General features: G+C 44.9%; 1 long non-coding RNA gene across 1 annotated transcript in view; it reads right to left on the bottom strand.

The window, feature by feature from the left end:
* Positions 1-5606: 5606 nt before the first annotated feature.
* The window catches only part of LOC147701760 (uncharacterized), a 135760-nt gene continuing 120952 nt past the window's right edge, over positions 5607-20414 (bottom strand). Inside the window, exon 3 of the long non-coding RNA XR_015297476.1 lies at positions 5607-6547. This is a non-coding gene — a long non-coding RNA (uncharacterized LOC147701760). The remainder of the gene's footprint in view (positions 6548-20414) is intronic.

Here is a 20414-nt window from a genome sequence, read left to right as displayed (position 1 = left end):
TGGAGGAGAGAGTCCCTGCTTGTCACAAGTACCTTCCTGTGCCAACCAGAGACTCCCAAATCTAACAGGTGTCCCGTCTGTCATTGCAGCACCGGCCCGACGAGGAAGAGAAGCTCAGTGATGAAATATGACTCCCTTTGGGAAGTGTGAGGGCTAACATAAGAGGCAAGACCTTACCCTCCCCTTCGGGACTAGTTCCTTGACACCGGGGATGCACTTCTGCCTCTCTCTCTCTCTCTCCCTTTTTCTGCTTTCTTATCTCTTTCTCTCACTCCTTCTCTCCCTACTTGATGAGTGGGTGATACTTCACACCCTACTCTTGGAACAGTGTCCCCCCTTGATCTACGTCTATTTTTGGAGCACGGACACTGGACCATAATAGGCTCCTGGTCCCCCCCCTCTTTTTGACCTAGAACAACAGCAGTCACAGACACAACAATGAAATACAGGCAATACAATAAAACAATAAAGCGGAAGATGAACAAACCTACGGTCTACCACTGCCCAGCAGGGATGAGGCGCAGGTGGTAGCCTGCAGGCGGTGGATGGCCTCGAACCTGGTGTTCTTTAAAATGCACCATTTGGTCTTTCTTTTTCCAAAGTTTTCGAGGTGTGAAACCCCCCAAACACCTTAGGAGTGGTCGGGCACGCTCGCTGCGCTCGCTTGCTATGCGCTGGACGGGGGCTGGTTTGACAACATTTGCCAGGGCTGCTTTCAGTTCCCAGTCCGGCCCTGGAAGCAGCCCATTATGCCTTGAGGGCCTTGCTTTGAATACTTTTTGGCCCATATCTCTGCATGTATTGGTCCTAGGATGATGGGACCACCACCACCCAAGTAAGCAGAACGCATCCTTTCTTTTAAAAATAGCAAGTTAATGTTGTTGTACCCTCTAGTGGCTGACTATATAGCTGCAATGCTTTTTTTTTCAATGGGATGCTCTCTATGCGTTGTTTCTACCTTTACAGCTTTAAAAACATGCGTGCGGGGGTTATTTTTGCGCTACGCGGCTTTTTTCCAAAAGCCGCGTTACATGACGAGCTCAGCTCGTCATCATCACACGACCACAGTGGCTGATGACGAGCTGAACTCGTCATCAGCATCAAAGGGGTTAATATCAAATCCTTGAAATAATACACTAAAACAAGGTGTATTCCTTCTTGTGCTCGGGCGGGGTCAGGCAGGGGTGTATCCTGGCACCTTTTTTGTTTTCCCTCTATATAAACGGCCTGGAGAGCGACCTAATAGCATTGGGAACTGATTGCCCAAAGGTGGGTTCACGTCACCTGCCAGTACTTTTGTACGCCGATGACGCCGTCCTCCTAGCCCGGATGGCGGTCGGCCTGCAGCTCCTAATCAAGGGTTTCGCAGATTTTATGAGGAAATTGGACCTATCTGTAAACATGACAAAATCCTTCATTATGATAGTGGGGAAGAAACCTCAGAAGAAATTCGTATTCAAACTGGGGGATCATGTCTTGGACAGTGTTAAAACATTCCCATATCTGGGTCTTTTATTCGATGAGAAGCTAAAGTTCGCCCCGTTGGTAGAGGAGAGGGCGAGGAGACTTGTCTCAGCTAATGGAGCCATATTAAACTTTGCTCGTCGAATGGGAAGGTGGTCTCCTGAGCAGGTGTTGACTTTGTATAGATCAGTCAGCATCTCAAAGACCATCTACGGATCTGAAGTCTGGGGTTTCAGAGATGCTCAACTAATCCAAAGTGAGGAAGAGAAATTTGTAAAAAAACTGCTAAAACTTCCGCTGAGCACCTCCGCTGCAGTAACACACAATGATCTGGGAATAACATATATAGCGGACTTGATTAGACTGAGACCCATACTGGCCTGGATCAAAATTTGGCTAAACCCCAACGCGGAACTATCCAGACAGATCATCCAGGATTGCTTGACGAAAGAAAAATGTCTCCAAATCCCCTGGTTGAAATATATTAAAGATACCCTGGGGGAAATAGATGAACAAAGGTTATTTTTGGACCCATCCTTGGTGGACATATACACCAGTCACTCGGTACAAGGGCAATTGCTGGACAAATTTAGTGGCAGGAGGAGGGAGCTTGACTCTATTAAATCCTCGGTAGTTGCTCACTCGCTAGTCTCGAATCAAATTGGCATGGAACCTTACCTCTTTTTATTGCATAGTCAGCATGAGAGGTTTTTAATGACTCGTTTTAGGCTCAATTTGTTGCACCATAATTTAGCTCATCCATCAGGGTTTACTCCAACAATTGAGCAGAAGGGTGCCTGCGGCTGCGACAATAGGTCTCCGCAGGACACCCTTCATTTTGTATTATTGTGTCCTTTTTTTAAAACACCTCGTCAAAGATTTTTAGTAGGGGTTTTAAAAGACTCAAAAATCATCCATGCCAAATCTGCCTTACTGTTTCTGCAAAGAGCCACTAAAATGCGAACCCTATGTGCTATTATAACGTTTCTTAAAATTGCTTTTAAATTGAGAAATACTAGGGGCTGTTGAGATTGGTAGACAAGGGTGGTATCTATTATGTGACTCTGGGCTTTTCTATTTTCATCTGCACTTTGGTCCTATTTCTCACAAAAACTCTTCTTTTTTTAAAATGTGATGCCCCTTTTTCTTTCCTTTTAAATAATGATATGTTGTTGAAAAAGTTTGTGATCATGTTTTTTATTGTGATGTATTTTCATGATGGTTTTTAACCTTCGAAATAAATAAACAAACTGAAACTGAAACTGTGTATTCCTGAAAAATGCTTTATGGGGTTCACAAATTAGCAATTGATATTCAACGTACCTCCTACAAATCCTTGCATGTAACATAAATATCAACATTTCAGAGCAGCTTGGAGGATAAAAGCCACAATAACAGATCTTTAAGCGCAGCAACATCATATGAAGTGACCATTTATTTGTCTTTCAGACAGTGACCTTACATAACCTTTCGCTAAGAGACACTGCAGGAAGTGACATCACATGATCTTTGCTCTACAACTCAGGCCCTCATTATATGTGGTCTGTAATTGGTGTGATATGTAGTATTGCACCAGAAAAAATACAGCTCCACTGAGTCAGAATTTGTCAGGTGTGATAAACTCCACCCAGTGTAAATATTTTTTAAAACCATCTTTATAACAAACATTTTCAAAACGGGAACTAGTGAAAAATCCTCAGCTAAAAGACATCCACTTTGACAACGCTTATAGCTCTCGAATTGCTTGTTCATGTTTTCCCTTTGTAATGTCATACTTCTAAATAGTGCATTTTTCTGTGTGTGGACTATGGGAGTATGGAGTGGATGCAAATACACTGAAGGGACACAAAGAACCCAATCAACCCCAAGGAAATACAAAAGTACAAACACAGTGGTGTACACCATGGGTGAGTGACAACGGCCTGGGAATCAAAGGTCAGTTACTAGTAATGGTCTAAGAAAATGTAAACATCATGCAGAATATGAGAAACCATTAATAAATATTGAAAAGTAAAAGTGAGGACATCCTTAAACTACAGTTAAAAAAATATATGGAGAAACTCATAACTGAATAATCAAATCTGTAGGAAACATCCTAAGACACTGATACACCAGGTGAATCAGGTGATAAAGCTGCAGGTGCTAAAGTGGTCGACATTGAAGGAAATCGGCCAGATGCATGTGTCTGGAAAAATACACAACCTCCTCGGGAGTAGTGAAGACGTAATGGCTGCCATTCGGCTCCACACTGTACCGCGCAGGATAAGCATCCCATGTTTCAGACCGCGTTTCTGAAGGGAAGGTGTGACATCTTTAAATGTGCACCAGGCCTCCTGGACCCTTCGAGTATAGTCTGGATACAGTGAAACAGTAGAGCCTTAATTGTATAACTGCCCCTTGTCTCGAGTCAAGAGCAATGCGGTGTCTCAATCTCTAAAATTAGAGGGGCAGATTTACATGCCTGTTGCGTAGTTTTTGCACTGCAGTTGTTTCACTTTTTGTGAAGCAGCAGCAGCATAAAAATGCGTTCCATTTACAATGTGACGCATCTAGAGAGATGCGTCACATTGTAAAGCCCTACATTATACCTCTGTCCGGTATAATGTATGCAGGGTGGGAGTTCCAACTCAAAAAAGCCTCGTAGAAGTGACTCAGTGAAATCTACAAGACTTCACTTCATCAATTCTAGGAAGCTACTGCATCGAATTCTTACGCCTGCTTGAAGCATTTCGTCCCATCTCTTTACTGCCGGGCCTCAGCAAGATCGCTGAGAAATGCGTCAACCGGCAGCTATCACTTTACCTTGAGTCTAATGACCTGCTGCGACGGCCTCAAACGGGCTTTCGTTCCGGGCAGGGAACTGACATGGCCCTAATCGCCATGGTGGAGGAGGCCAGATGCATCTTAGATTCAGGAGGATCCGCGGCCGTGGTCCTCCTGGATCTAAGCGCTGCATTCGATACTGTGGACCATCATATCCTGATTCAACGTCTGGCCGAGATGGGAGTGAGGGACGTGGCTCTTAAGTGGCTCACCTCATATCTGAGCGGGGGGGTCTATCAGGTCTGCGAAGGCAACAGTAGATCTGAGCCTATCCCTCTTCAGTGTGGAGTCCCGCAGGGCTCATCTTTGAGCCCGACGCTTTTTAACGTTTACATGGCCCCACCGGAGGAGGTGGTTTCACCCTTCGGGGTGAAAATAGTGACCTACGCAGACGACACACAACTGGTCGTCTCGCTGTCTCTCTCAGAAAGTCATGGTGAAAAGTTTGCCTCCTGTTTATCAGGCATTATGTCCTGGATGTCAGGCTCCCGACTAAAACTCAATGGCACCAAAACGGAGCTGATGCTCCTGGGCAACTCGGTTACCTCTCTCCCAAAAACCATGTGGCCCCCCTGTCTGGGTGCCCCCCCCTCCCCCAAGGATGCAATAAAAAGCCTGGGGGTCTGGTTCGAGCCGGAGCTGTCAATGGGAACACAGGCCAAAAGGGTTGCGGGGACCTGTTATGGCCTGCTCCGATCAGTGCGGAAAATTCTTCCGCTACTCCCACCCAACTCCAGGAGACTTCTGTTGCAGGGGCTTATTCTATCTAGTCTAGATTATAGCAACGCCCTATTCCTGGCGGCCCCAGAGTCAACCCTCAATACGCTCCAAAGAGTCCAGAACGCGGCTGCCAGGCTGCTCACCGGATCGGCAAAAAGATCTTCTGCCAAACCTGCCCTTAAGGCCCTTCACTGGCTGCCGATCCGAGCAAGAGTGAAGTTCAAGTCCCTCTGCATTGTGTTCAGATCACTTCAGGGCGTCGGCCCCCCTATCCTGAGGGACTTGATCCGCCCCTACAAGTCGTTGTGCTCCCTTCGGTCCGACCATGGCAATCTGGTGACAATCCCGAGATCGAAGAGGGCACGGTCTGGTGGCCGCCGGTTTTCCGTTAATGCCGGTCAGCTGTGGAATGCCCTCCCAGTTGCGATTCGGAAGGAACCTAGTCTGGGGAAATTTCGGAAAGCCCTTAAAACCCACTTATTCCCTCTTGACGTTTGACTTTTTGGTGCACGCTGTTGGTAGCTTTGTGTTTCTTTTAGCGCTGGGACGCTCTAGGGCAGCCATGCGCTCTACAAATCAATTTTCATTTCATTTAATTTCATTTCAAGCAGGCATAAGGAGTGACGCAGCACAATGAGGATAGGCCTCCCCCTGCATCGTGCTTGCGACACAACTCTAGCAATGCGTGACTTTTGCATCAACAGATGCTTCAGAATTTCGGACTCATTTGTCAATCCTTGTGCCATGGTGCGTAGTATTGTAAACACGGCGCATCCATAGTGGCGCACGGGTTTCTCAAAGTGGCCCAGGGAAAGTGACGCATCTTCACAGATGCATCACTTTCTTGTAAATCTGCCCCCGGGAGTCTAGCAATAATTTGCCCAGGGGTTTCTCCCAGTTTCGGATGGGGTCCTAGAGTTCAATGTGCCCTTTCAACCTGCTCACAATTTTTGATACGACATTCTAGTACAATAATATTTAGCAGTTAATATTAAAGTGGAATACCACAGGTTATTCATTGGATCTAATGAGGTGAAACATATGTAAACTGCTGTAGAATGTAGACTTGCAGAATGTATATCTCTGTATTTCAATATATCAAATATACCATTACTAGATGAGTTCGAGAGGTTTCAGTGTAAATGTTAGAGCCGTATGTGGTATATCTAAGGAATTATATTAGGTTTTGTTCTTTAACACATAAATGAACATGTGCCATGCATGTTTACAATCGCAAAAAATTGCTTCATCTGGGATTTCTGTCGCTGACTAATAACATCTTATACATTGTTCCATAATTTTGTCCTTGAAAATGAAGATGCATGTTTCAGATGATTCATATTACACAGACATGCATATATTATGGAGATTCATGACCCCCTAGCCCCGGTATTATCAGACAAACACTCTTATTCAGCGCGCATACACATAGATGACTATAAATTGAACAGCAGAAAAAAGGATGAGACATTCTCAGCCAACGTTTCACTTTTCCTTTTATGAAGATACTTGCCTGAAAGATCACATCCGACAAACAAGCCTGAAATAAAAAAAACAAGAATTTCACATTAGGATTTCTCATGCGAAATTGCCTAAATTAGGCTATTATGCCACGTTATGTAAATATGCCGCAGTTCATGGCAAAATTATAGTGCAGGAGTATGGAAACAGTATTTGCAACCAGAACACAAACTGCTGTCCTTCGCAGAAATTGTGGTCTTCGTATAATTTTTTAACCTGGAATGCGTCCTTGTGTGAAAAAGTGATGCTGTGACACAACTCAAGCTAAAGAAAAACGTTAAATGATGGATCTGCATTTCTGTAATTGCAAATGTATTATTATGGGATTTTTGCAGATCCCTACTCAGGTGTGATATATCAGTGCCACATGTATGACACTTTAAGTGGTTAACTGCCAAGTGTTCTGCTTGCCTGTGTGTAACATTTCAATGCACATGTATAAACTATATATATATATATATATATATATATATATATATATATATATATATATATATATATATATATATATATATATATATATATATATATATATATATATATATATATATATATATATATATATATATATATATATATATGCAAAAAAGAAGGAGAGAACTCTGGGTAGGTATCAGATCTGTATAGAGTAATATGTTATTTATTATCATTGTTGACTGTGCCCCCCTCCCTCAACATTTATATAAATAGCCTTTTATAATCTGTGCATTTGTATTTGTGATTTATTTCATACCATCTTTCATGTTTAAAAATGCTAATCAAACTAACCCATGGTCAAGGGGGCTACATTTGTGCAGTAAGGTAGAATCGCATTGAAGAGGCCCTGAGATTAGTAGAATTGTTTCACTGCATGAACTAATTGTTACATGGGAGGCATCCAAGTAACTTGCAGAATTTTGTGATTCGTCTGTGGAACAGTGTCTTTTTCAGAGTACTGCAATCCATGTTTTGGACAATCGAAAGGTTCTGTTGGGACCTAGTTTCCATAGGAAATCCGCAACATTCTATTGGGAATAACTTTGGCGCCGGTTGATGAATCTCCGCGAATTTCTCAAAGAAGATGGCTCGCTACGCTCCGCTCCTTCCCTGAAAATCTCGGGAAGATTCGTCAAGCGGGGCCCGAGAAAAAAGGGGGGTCCCAAAACGTGTTTTCCCCATGTTAATTTCCATAGGACGTTTAGACACGGCTACAGCCCGAACCGCTGAACGGAATTACACCAAATTTGGTAAATTGGTAGGGTCTGGTATGCAGATCACGCTTTTGTTTAAATGGTGTAAATCCCTCCAGTAGTTGCTGAGAAAATTAAAATTAAAATCAATTATATATCTATAAGCGCGCACAAGTGCGCGCACCGTGCGAGCACCTTGCCGTGCATGAGCTTCATGCTGATTGGCTGCCACTGTCTGTCAACACTCTAAAACAGAAATTGTTGGCAGCCATCTTGTGCCTCGGTAGACTGAGGCACAGGAAAGCAGAAAAACCAAGGTGTAGAACTCAAAAAGGGGGCAGGGTAGAAGCACCCTGACCCCCTAGGCCTGCTCAGGGGGTCCCACAGGGACCCCCAAGGCAAAAAAAAAAATCTTTTTTTTTTAAAAATCGCGGGGTGCGTGCACCGTGCGCGCACCCCATGATTGTCCAAAAAAAAAATGTTTTTGCCTTAGGGGTCACTTACCTCCCTTTTATCATCCTCAAATTCCCTTCCCTCACCATCTTTCCATTTCTTTTACCTTCATTCCCCTTACCCTACTCTATGTATCTCTCTTTGTTCCTTACTCTCCTTACATATGTCCATCCTCACTCCCCTTCTGTCACACCTCCTCCTTTACTTTCTTTTCCATACTGCTCTTCCCATATTTTTAATTTCCCTTAACTCACTACCCTACCTTTCGACACCTTGGGGCAGATTTACAAGCCCCTTACACCTGTTTTGCGCTGCCGTTGCATCACTTTTGTGACGCAGCGGCAGTGCAAAAGATGCGCCATGGTGTGGGCTATTTACAATGTGACGCATCTGGTTCCGTCATGGCCCCGCCCGTTCTTCAGATCATCAGCGCAGGCGCGAATCTCTTTGTCCTTTACTCTCCTTCCTTATGTCCATCCTCACTCCCCTTCTGTCACTCCTCCTCCTTTACTTTCTTTTCCATACTGCTCTTCCCATAATTTTTAATTTCCCTTAACTCACTACCCTACCTTTAGACACCTTGGGGCAGATTTACAAGTCCCTTACACCTGTTTTGCGCCGGCGTTGCGTCACTTTTGTGCAAAAGATGCGCCATGGTGTGGGCTATTTACAACGTGACGCATCTGGTTCCGTCCTGGTCCCGCCCGTTCTTCAGAACGTCAGCGCAGGCGCGAAATCAGCGCCGCACAGGCGTGCCGGGCGGGCCATTACGGAACCACTGCGTCACCAGCGCAGCCCACCCGAGGGCTATGACGGAGCGGTTCCGTCATAAGCGTGGGAGGGGTTAAAGGATTGTTGTACATCAAACAGCCGACGTTCATCGTATATCAAGAGAGATGAAACCATGCACACATTCGACCACAATTGTACAACACACGGTATAGTTAGAAATTAGCATTTACAAAACTTTTGAAATTCACTGAAAAAACCATAGGTTTTAAACCCGTTATAGTTAGGAAGTAGCATTCAAAAAACCTATGAAATTCACTGAAAAAAACATAGGTTTTAAACACGTTATAGTTAGGAAGTTGCATTTACAAAACCTATGAAATTCACTGGCAATATGAACTGAACAGATTGTGAAGGGGCACATTAGCCCATTCAGGGCTCAATTCTGGGGATAAAACTCTGCCAATATGTAATAACAACACAGCTTTAGTGAGATTGAGCACTAGAGTACATTAGGCAGAATTTTTAAGGTTTGCCAATAAATAAAACATGCATGCACTTTATAGAAATATATTCATTGATCACCTAATGTTTTTTAAACTTGCACTGAGCACTTTATGTGATGTTTACGCCATGAAATGTTTATTTTTGCGTTATTTGCACATTACAAGATGGCTGCTAGATACTGCATTTGAAAACAACATACCGTCATTGATGTTTATGACGAGGGAGCTTTAAATGGTGTTTGATATTTTGACACTGGTGAACACTGACGAAGCCTCCGGGCGAAACGCGTCTGTTGTGGGGGTAGGGGCTCTAATTTAATAAACTTTTGTGAAGCTGAAGGTATGGTGTGCTGGTCTTCTGTCTAGCCCTACTGGAGTGGACTGTTCGTGGATATATATATATATATATATATATATATGTATATATATATATATATATATATATATATATATATATATATATATATATATATATATGTATATATATATATATATGTATATATATATATGTACAAACACACACACATATATATATATATATATATACAATCCAGATGTACAAATAGCTCCTCGTCGTTGTTAATCCCATGAGGGGTCTTAGTTCTAAATCTATTTATGTATCTGGATTCTGGTTGCCGTAGTTTCCTGATCCTATCACTACCTCTTTCATGGTTTTGTATGGCGAGGAGCTATTTGTACATCTGGATTGATACAGCTAATTTAAAAAACTCCTGTATGAAAGAGAAAAATAAGAACAGAAAATGAAAATAGCTGGAAAAGGGAACTAATCCCAAAAATGGAACAAGAAACATGGAACAACTGAAAAATAAAACAATGAACTGACACTAAGGTTCAATCAAAAGAAGAAATACTGACTAATAAAACAGTGCAACGAATAGGCACTTAGGGCCATATGTAGGTAGCTAAATACCGGTCGGGAATGGCCAAAATTCGGTAAATTAGCCGTTACCGACCGGTATTTAGGCATTTGAGATGTAGGAGGCCAAAAATAAGGATTCAGTAATTATGAATCAGTAAATACCGATTCAGCATTACCAATATCTAAATTACCTAATCGGTATTTACCGAATTCTTATTTACCGATTTGGTAAATAAGAACCAGTAAAAACGAGAAAAGAGATTTAGAAAAATTCTGTAATACCGAATTTCATAAAATTCGGTATTTAAGAGTCGGTAATAAACACTGTCTGGAAGCAGGTGGTTATCAGCCACATTGTATATAAGCAATCCCAGAATGCAACAGTGTGATCACTATGGTGGCTTTCTATGTGATTGCAAGGTGGCTACGTCTACTGGCCCGCAGGAGTGAGGATCTGGAGATGGGAGGAGCGCATTTACAGACAGCGCATCACACTCTTCCAACAGACTGAGGCTGAGATCCATGAAAGGTACAGGCTACAACCCCACACCATCCTGGACTTGATAAGGGACCTGCACCCACTCCTGGAGCACCCAACACCAAGGGCGCACGCTATACCACCACATATGCAGGTGCTCTGTAGCTTACATCTACTCGCATCTGGCAGTTACCAGGGGGTGATAGCTGCGGTAGCCGGGGTGTCTCAGAGTTGCCTGTCCCGTTTCTTCAGAAAGTACCTGGATGCCATGATGCTGAGAATGCATCACTACATCAGCTTCCCACACACACATGCAGAACTGCTGAAAACCAAGACAGACTTTTACCAGATAGCACAGTTCCCGCATGTCATAGGCTGTATTGATGGCACATACATTCCAATCTGCCTACCAGCAGCCACTGAGAATATCTACAGGAACAGAAAATCCACCCACTCCATTAACCCCTTCGATGCTCATGACGGAACGGTTCCGTCATGAGCATCGGTCGAGCTGTGCTCATGACGGAACTGTTCCGTCATGACCACGCCCGTTTTTATTAGGGCCCAGCACCGGGGGGAAATCTGCGCCGCACGGATGTGGTTAATGTGCAGGTAATCTGCGATGCTGCCAACATAATCACTGACATTGTGGCCAAATTTCCAGGGAGCACCCACGATTCATACATCTTCCAGAACAGTGGGATCTAAACATGCCTGGCTGCTGGAGAATTTGGAGAAGGATACCTGCTAGGTAAATCACTGTGACACTCCCTTATACTTACGGCAGATGAATGTGTATTGGTGTATGTGACTACTGGCACTCTCATTTCCACCTAGGCGACAGTGCATATGCATTGCGGTCATTTATCCTCACTCCCTACCGAAACCCATCAACCCTGAGTGAGAGACGATACAATGTGGCACACAAATCAACACGGAACGATGTGGAGCGCCCGTTTGGACTATTGAAAAGCAGGTTCCGCTGCCTCCACAAAAGAAGAGGCGCACGTCAGTACACACACTTCATCTGCTGCAAAATCATTGCAACTTGTGCAATGCTGCACAAACTTGCCACAAAGAAAGGTACAGAAGTGGAATTAACTGTTTATGAGGACCATGATGATGAATTTGCACAGCCAGAGCCCAACACAGCAGGAGTGCCACCAGAAACAGATGGGAGACAGATACGGCCAGAGATCACATGCAACTATTTATAAGTAAGTAAGGAGACACAGCCAGTTGTTGAATGTAATGAAGTAGTTTAATTTCTGGGCACTACGCCACAACAAAAACCTCCAATTTGTGATATCCATAGTAGGAAGGAATGGGTTACTTCACCTAATTCTGTCCTGAAGTGTGGGCTGCATCACCATCTGCGGCCATGCACAACAGTGCTGGATGGCATTGACTGACTTTCCTCAATGGCTGTGGAACCAGTGGCGGCCCCATGCCATCTGCTGCTCCTCCGGGTGTCTGTTACGGGGGTAATTCTGCTCCGACTGGTTGTGTCTTCGCTGTCCGCAACTTCGACAGCACCAGTAGTGGCAGAGTGACTCGTAAGCAGCATTTCAAGAGCAGTGGTCACCTTTATCAGCCCCCTAAACACACCAGTGCTGCAGTGCGCCAGCCCCTCCTGCATGGCCACAAAGCGCCTGCATAGTAGAGAAGTGGCAGTTCCCAGGCGGTTCACTGCCCTCATATGGTGCCCCATTTTCTGCCTCTCCCTGCTCCTTGTTACTCTGTCCTCATCCATTTTGCTGCCCAGCAGCATCACAGACTGGGACATGTCCCACATGCCCGCAGCAATCTCTTTCATGCCCTCAGCCATTGAGTTAATGCCCTTGTCAATGTTAGTCATGTTGTCATTGAGGCGCCTCATTTGTCTCTAGACTGACTGAATAGCCTTTCCTTGTAGGTGCTGCATATTTACCATTGTGGCCTCCAGCCCTCCAAAGACACAATGTCTCTCATCCTGTGGAGATGGACTGCTCACACGGGCCCTGTGGCGATGTCTGGCACCTGTGTGCGCTCCCTCAGTCGTGGCCACCAAACCAGCATTGCTAACATTCAGTGGCACAGTAGTAGAAGTTCCTCCCCCATCAAGTCTTCAGAGGAGGACTCAAAATCCAGCAGTCTGAAAACAGCACGCCTTCTAGGTCTCACCACTGCAGGTGGTGTTGATGTTAGTGAGGCTGACTGTGGTGGTGAGGCTGGCTGTGGTGGTGAGGCTGGCTGTGGTGGTGAGGCTGGCTGTGGTGGTGAGGCTGGCTGTGGTAGTGTGGCTGGCTGTGGTGGCGAGGCTGGCTGTGGTGGCGAGGCTGTCTGTGGTGGTGTTGTGTGCCCTGCACTTGTACTGGCCTTCTCTGTTGTGTCCTTCCGGGGTGCCCTCTCTCCCTTGTCCTGCACAGTCCTGCGTGAGGTCTCGCCTGTGGACAGAAATTGTACAATAGCTCAGTGTACCTGCAGCCCTGCATTGCAACAATTAAAATACATTTCTGCCACACTATTTCATTGTCCTCTACCTGCTTATCGTTGATGTGTGTCACATGCCTTGTTTTTCAGTGCGATTTCTGTCATGGTAGGGGTTTCACTGACTACATCTCCCATAATGCATTGATGGTCTGAACTAAAACCTGTACTGGAGTGGGATTCACATAACCCAGTTGGGGATTTGGGATAGGGAAGGGGGGGCACAATGCTGTGCATGCTTCTTACCTTGTTTGGAAGCAGCTCTGGCAGAGCTGTCTGGCAGAGCTGTCTGCATCCCCAATTCCACAGACACTCTCTGGCTCTATTGTGGACTCCACGAGCCTCTCAAGTTCAGTCAGGGCAGGTGCCCTGTTCCTTCCTCCTCCTGTCTCGCTGGCTTGTGTTTTGTGGTCAGCCATCTTACTCTTGGTGATGATAGGGATCTCATACCACCACTTCTTGAGCACATCAATGTCCCGGGGAGTCACTCCAATGGCATTCACCTGGGACTGGATTCCAAGCCAGATTTTGTATTTTTCAGATTCTGCTACTTGCAAGGACTGCTTTCCAAAAAGCTTTGTGTGCTGCTTCACTACGTCCTCCACAAGGACCTGCAATTCCTTTTACTGAATTTGAGTTTCCTCTTCCTTTCACAGCGTCATTTTTGACGTCTCCCCCAGGGTTTCAAGAATAGTCCGGGGTTCTTTTCAGCTAGAGTAACAGAGTTACTACAAACGTATGATGATGAGGAATTATCCTATGTCGATGACATCTATCTAACAGACGATGACTTGGACAGGTACTTGAGCAGAGTGAATACCATTATACTTGGATTCGCCTCAGAAGGGTATAAATTCAACTTTAAAAAATCAAGAATTGCCCGCCTCAACTTCCTTTTCCTAGGATACGAGTTATAAAGTGAAGGCAAAAGCCTGGCAGCAAACTTTTTAGAGAGGTGTGCGCTGCTCTAACCTCCAAAAATGCTGAAAAACTTAGTCAATTCTAAGCTTCCTGAATTTCGGTAGAGCTTACATTCTAAAGTACGCAGAAAGGGTTAAACCTCTCTACGAATTAATCAAACCTGATTTCAAAACAACTAATTGGACTCAAAAACACACAGAAATTTTGCATTCAGTGCAAACAGACATGTTAGCAACAACACATTTACAGACACGCGTAAACGTATGCAACCTTGTAATCCGAAACATCCCAGAAAGATGCGGATTCCCGTACTTAACCTTTAATGAAGGAGAAAAAGTACCAACAGCTTATAAATCACACTTGTACACACAAGCTGAAATGAAATTCAGTTCTACAGAAAAAATTCTGAAAGCGGTTCAAACTGCAGTAGCAAAAGAGAGCCCTCGCACAGGGAAAACGCATATTGGGTCATTACTCCTGTACCTGCCTTAGAGGCAGTCACAAAAGCAAGCATTCCAAACGCAAAATCTTTACATCCAAGATGGATACCATGGGTTAACTCTATTGCTGCAATAGATGTTGAATATGTTTTTGAACCCTACTTGAAAACACAAGAATTTCTACAATACGAACAAGAATGTCCTCTGCCCAATGAGAAGTTGCCTCTAGAACAATACAAATGTATAATGTATACAGATGGATCAGAACAGCCCGCAATTGGGGGTAAACAAGCTTATAGTGCTTTGTGTGTGATCGTTAAAGGTCGCTGACGCAATGGTAAATTCTGACCTATGGTCATAAAAACTCAATCTCTCGGAGATTGTACAGCTCAGAGAGCTGAACTACAGGCATTCAAGATGGCGCTTGAAAATACTGATCGAGAATTCCCCACACTCATAGTGTGTGTTTCCTATTACTGCATTTAATCTTACAATGAATACTTGCAGAACTGGATTTAAGATGGTTTCAAAGATGTAAAAGGTGGCACAATGAAGCATAAGTTGCTTTTGGAACAAGTGGTTCAATTACAAAAAGAACTACAAAAAACTCATGTGATCCATACACTGAGTCATCAACGTGATGGTGTTCCCGTTGCAGGTAATTAATTGGCCGATGAAGCAGCGAAGACAGCTGTGCAAACGGTTTCCATAGCTGCAACCACTCATTCTAAAACAAAAATAGACAGCAAAATAATGCAGACTGTAACCGCTTCCAACAAAGACAGCGGTAAAACATTACCAAAAGGCTTTCCACTCAAATACTCGTATATAACTGATGCAAATAATATTCCCTTTGCTCGAATCCCTGGAGTGAGGTATAGAGTAATTCCAAACATGGAACATAGATTAGGACTAATTTTAGCAGCACATGTAGGGCTCGTCTCTGCACACGCAGGTGTTTCCGCCACAGTGCCATTATTAAATGTTTTGGAATATGAAATCTGCCTAAAAATGAAGGTTTCAAAAGTGAAACGCCCGGCGCAGACGTCCCTTTTAATTTCAGACAAACCATTAGCGTGTGTTTACCTGGAACACTGTGGTCCCTTACAGAGGGAGGGCAACTATAAATATATCATGGTCACAGTGGATTCATGCTTAAGACTCATTTGGATGTGGTCTCAGCGCTTGGCTGACCCCAGAACTATTATAAAAGATTTGTGAGTCTTTATCGGCACATACGCAGTCGGCACGCTACATTTTGACCAGGGTCCTGCATTATTCTCTCGAGCTTACAAAGAGGCCATGGCCAATCTCGGCGTTGCATTGTGGTATTCTAGTCCATTCCATCCTGAGGGAAATTCAGTTGTGGAGAGAAAAAAACGGGACATAAAGCAATCTATAACAGCTAGGGTATTAGCTTCAGGTGACGGGTGGGTCAAACATATAATAAGTGTCCAACGTAGTCTAAATAATCTGCCAAGACGTTCTCTGGGTGGAATCACTCAATATGACGTCCTTTTTGGTACTAGAATGATTGTCCAGGATCTTGATTCAATTCAATTCAATTCAAATGATTTATATAGCGCGCTACATACCCAGAGGATCTCAAGGCGCTTGGAGAAGGGTGGGGAATTATTTGTCGAATATCCAGGTTTTAAGTTGCTTTCTGAATGCTAGGTGGTTCTGAGTGAGGCGAAGGTGAGTGGGAAGTGAGTTCCAGGTTTTGGCTGCCAGGTAGGAGAAGGATCTTCCTCCCATGGTGGTTTTGTTGATGCGAGGTACCACAGCAAGGGCTTGGTGGGAGGAGCGTAGCTGGCGGGAGGGGTTGTAGAAGGAAAGTCGTGTGTTGAGGCATTCGGGTCCAAGTTCGTAAAGTGCTTTGTGTGCGTGGGTTCAAAGCAACACATTGCAGAAGCCAACGACCACTGAAGGGGAACCACCTGTCCCAGCAAGGCCTGCCTGGATTTCAAAGATTGGGGATCTAGTCAGAGAAAATTTTGCGGATAAGAAGGAATTTGGGCCTTCGTACAGACAACCAGTACCTGTGCTAGCAATCCACGGATCAAGAACAGTGTTACTGCTGATCCCTGCTGGAAGAAAGGAGACCAGGTTTGTATCTATCGACCTAGTAAAACCACATCATGTGGCCAATCATAAGTAGTAGGCCAAGTGGACTCCAAAGATGTAGCAGACAACCAAATTTGGCTACTATCCAAGAGGTTCAAACTGAGAGACTCATCACCTTTGAAGAATCTGCAGTGCGAAAAGAAGGACTATGCAACAAAGCCATGGAACTTGTACCTTTTGAAACCCAAATAACAGTTTGTCAAGAAACGCCTGTCTACAATGAAATAGCATCTGACTATACTAATATGACAAGTGATCAAGTAGCTCCACCAATTTCAAATAATCCTAATGCAATCCCTACAATTGACAGAACTGCCTCTGGTTATTTCATTAACTTTGATACGTTTTCCGAGGATCCCAGTGAACCTCAGTGAACATCAGTGTGAAATTGTTAAAAAGCCCTTCAAACAGGCTACGCCAAGGCAAGGGAACTTCCAACAAATTACAATCTACCCCAGAAATGAAAACGTAAAAACGGTTAATAAACCGAACACTGAGACAGATGCGAAAGGATCCAACAAATCGTGACTTACAAACAATCCTATGGAAAGCGAAAAAACTGTTAAAATGGAAGAAATGGGAAAAACAGAAGCAAACGAAGTAAAACGGAAAAATAGCTCACGGATCTGGCAAATGATCAAAACAATTAAAAACCCCTATCATCTTGGCCTAAACTCAAACATAACGGAGGAAGTATGGGCAAAACATCTATTCAAGCACTTTAACAATGAGGAAAGCCTTGAAGAGGTGGTGACAAAAAAGCCCAGTAAAGAAGCTCAGAGGGAAAAAACTGATAATTCCTACACAGCGACTAGGACCCAAGAAACATGCACAAATGAGGTCATGCTACCACCTTGAAAGGACAAATTAAAACCTGAACTAAGTTCCTCTTTCCACATCGAGTTTGGACAACTGGCCACCATGCCAGCCGACGTCAAAAGGCAAATAGCGAGGGGTAGACCGACAGGAGCCCCCGGGCCAAACGGCATTCCACCAATGCTGTATAAATCAGACGCAGAATTCTGGAGCGCATATTTACAACAAGGGGTGGTGAGGGACAGAGTCTCTGAATTAAGCAGAAAGCTCTCACCCAGTCAAGAGATCAGGGCTAGATCCAACACCGTTTTGTAGCTCACTGCACCATCCCAGTTTCAGAACCCGGCTGTATGCAAATTAGTCTGTTCCTGTCCCAGTGCATGATGGGAACAGGGCAAACCAAACTACAAAAGCCAATTCTTACACTGGGAAGGAAACAAGCTCCCGGGGACCGGTTTCTGGCATTACAGCCGTCTTCGGCCCGGTTTGCTTGAATCCTGATGGTGCAATGAGCCAGAATGCCAGAAACCGGTCCCCGGTAGCTTGTCTCCTTTCTGGTAAAGAATTGGCTTGGTAGTTTAGTCTGCCCTGTTCCCATGATGCACTGGGCCAGGGACAGACTGATTTGCATATAGCCAGGTTCTGAGCTGGGATGGGGCAGTGAGATAAATAACGGTGATGGATCAAGCCCTGATCTTTGGACTGGGTAAGAGTGGTCTGCTCAATTCAGACACTCTGTTCATCACCACCCCCTTTTGTCAATCGATTTTGGCCACTATAGGTGTGGCAGGGTATACTCAGACATGAGTCCCTTTCTCACTGCTCCATCAGGATTCAAGCAAGCCGGGCCGAAGAGGCTGATATGCCAGAAACCGGTCCCCGGTAGCTTGTCTCCTTTCTGGTAAAGAATTGGCTTGGTAGTTTAGTCTGCCCTGTTCCCATGATGCACTGGGCCAGGGACAGACTGATTTGCATATAGCCAGGTTCTGAGCTGGGATGGGGCAGTGAGATAAATAACGGTGATGGATCAAGCCCTGATCTTTGGACTGGGTAAGAGTGGTCTGCTCAATTCAGACACTCTGTTCATCACCACCCCCTTTTGTAAATCGATTTTGGCCACTATAGGTGTGGCAGGGTATACTCAGACATGAGTCCCTTTCTCACTGCTCCATCAGGATTCAAGCAAGCCGGGCCGAAGAGGCTGAAATGCCAGAAACCGGTCCCCGGTAGCTTGTCTCCTTTCTGGTAAAGAATTGGCTTGGTAGTTTAGTCTGCCCTGTTCCCATGATGCACTGGGCCAGGGACAGACTGATTTGCATATAGCCAGGTTCTGAGCTGGGATGGGGCAGTGAGATAAATAACGGTGATGGATCAAGCCCTGATCTTTGGACTGGGTAAGAGTGGTCTGCTCAATTCAGACACTCTGTTCATCACCACCCCCTTTTGTAAATCGATTTTGGCCACTATAGGTGTGGCAGGGTATACTCAGACATGAGTCCCTTTCTCACTGCTCCATCAGGATTGAAGCAAGCCGGGCCGAAGAGGCTGAAATGCCAGAAACCGGTCCCCGGTAGCTTGTCTCCTTTCTGGTAAAGAATTGGCTTGGTAGTTTAGTCTGCCCTGTTCCCATGATGCACTGGGCCAGGGACAGACTGATTTGCATATAGCCAGGTTCTGAGCTGGGATGGGGCAGTGAGATAAATAACGGTGATGGATCAAGCCCTGATCTTTGGACTGGGTAAGAGTGGTCTGCTCAATTCAGACACTCTGTTCATCACCACCCCCTTTTGTAAATGGATTTTGGCCACTATAGGTGTGGCAGGGTATACTCAGACATGAGTCCCTTTCTCACTGCTCCATCAGGATTCAAGCAAGCCGGGCCGAAGAGGCTGAAATGCCAGAAACCGGTCCCCGGTAGCTTGTCTCCTTTCTGGTAAAGAATTGGCTTGGTAGTTTAGTCTGCCCTGTTCCCATGATGCACTGGGCCAGGGACAGACTGATTTGCATATAGCCAGGTTCTGAGCTGGGATGGGGCAGTGAGATAAATAACGGTGATGGATCAAGCCCTGATCTTTGGACTGGGTAAGAGTGGTCTGCTCAATTCAGACACTCTGTTCATCACCACCCCCTTTTGTTAATCGATTTTGGCCACTATAGGTGTGGCAGGGTATACTCAGACATGAGTCCCTTTCTCACTGCTCCATCAGGATTCAAGCAAGCCGGGCCGAAGAGGCTGAAATGCCAGAAACCGGTCCCCGGTAGCTTGTCTCCTTTCTGGTAAAGAATTGGCTTGGTAGTTTAGTCTGCCCTGTTCCCATGATGCACTGGGCCAGGGACAGACTGATTTGCATATAGCCAGGTTCTGAGCTGGGATGGGGCAGTGAGATAAATAACGGTGATGGATCAAGCCCTGATCTTTGGACTGGGTAAGAGTGGTCTGCTCAATTCAGACACTCTGTTCATCACCACCCCCTTTTGTTAATCGATTTTGGCCACTATAGGTGTGGCAGGGTATACTCAGACATAAGTCCCTTTCTCACTGCTCCATCAGGATTCAAGCAAGCCGGGCCGAAGAGGCTGAAATGCCAGAAACCGGTCCCCGGTAGCTTGTCTCCTTTCTGGTAAAGAATTGGCTTGGTAGTTTAGTCTGCCCTGTTCCCATAATGCACTGGGCCAGGGACAGACTGATTTGCATATAGCCAGGTTCTGAGCTGGGATGGGGCAGTGAGATAAATAACGGTGATGGATCAAGCCCTGATCTTTGGACTGGGTAAGAGTGGTCTGCTCAATTCAGACACTCTGTTCATCACCACCCCCTTTTGTAAATCGATTTTGGCCACTATAGGTGTGGCAGGGTATACTCAGACATGAGTCCCTTTCTCACTGCTCCATCAGGAT

The sequence above is a fragment of the Lissotriton vulgaris genome, chromosome 7 (assembly GCF_964263255.1).
Source record: "Lissotriton vulgaris chromosome 7, aLisVul1.2, whole genome shotgun sequence".
NCBI classification, from domain to species: domain Eukaryota; kingdom Metazoa; phylum Chordata; class Amphibia; order Caudata; family Salamandridae; genus Lissotriton; species Lissotriton vulgaris.
The sequence above is the reverse complement of the archived record's forward strand: the minus strand, read 5'-3'. Positions and strand labels throughout refer to the sequence as shown.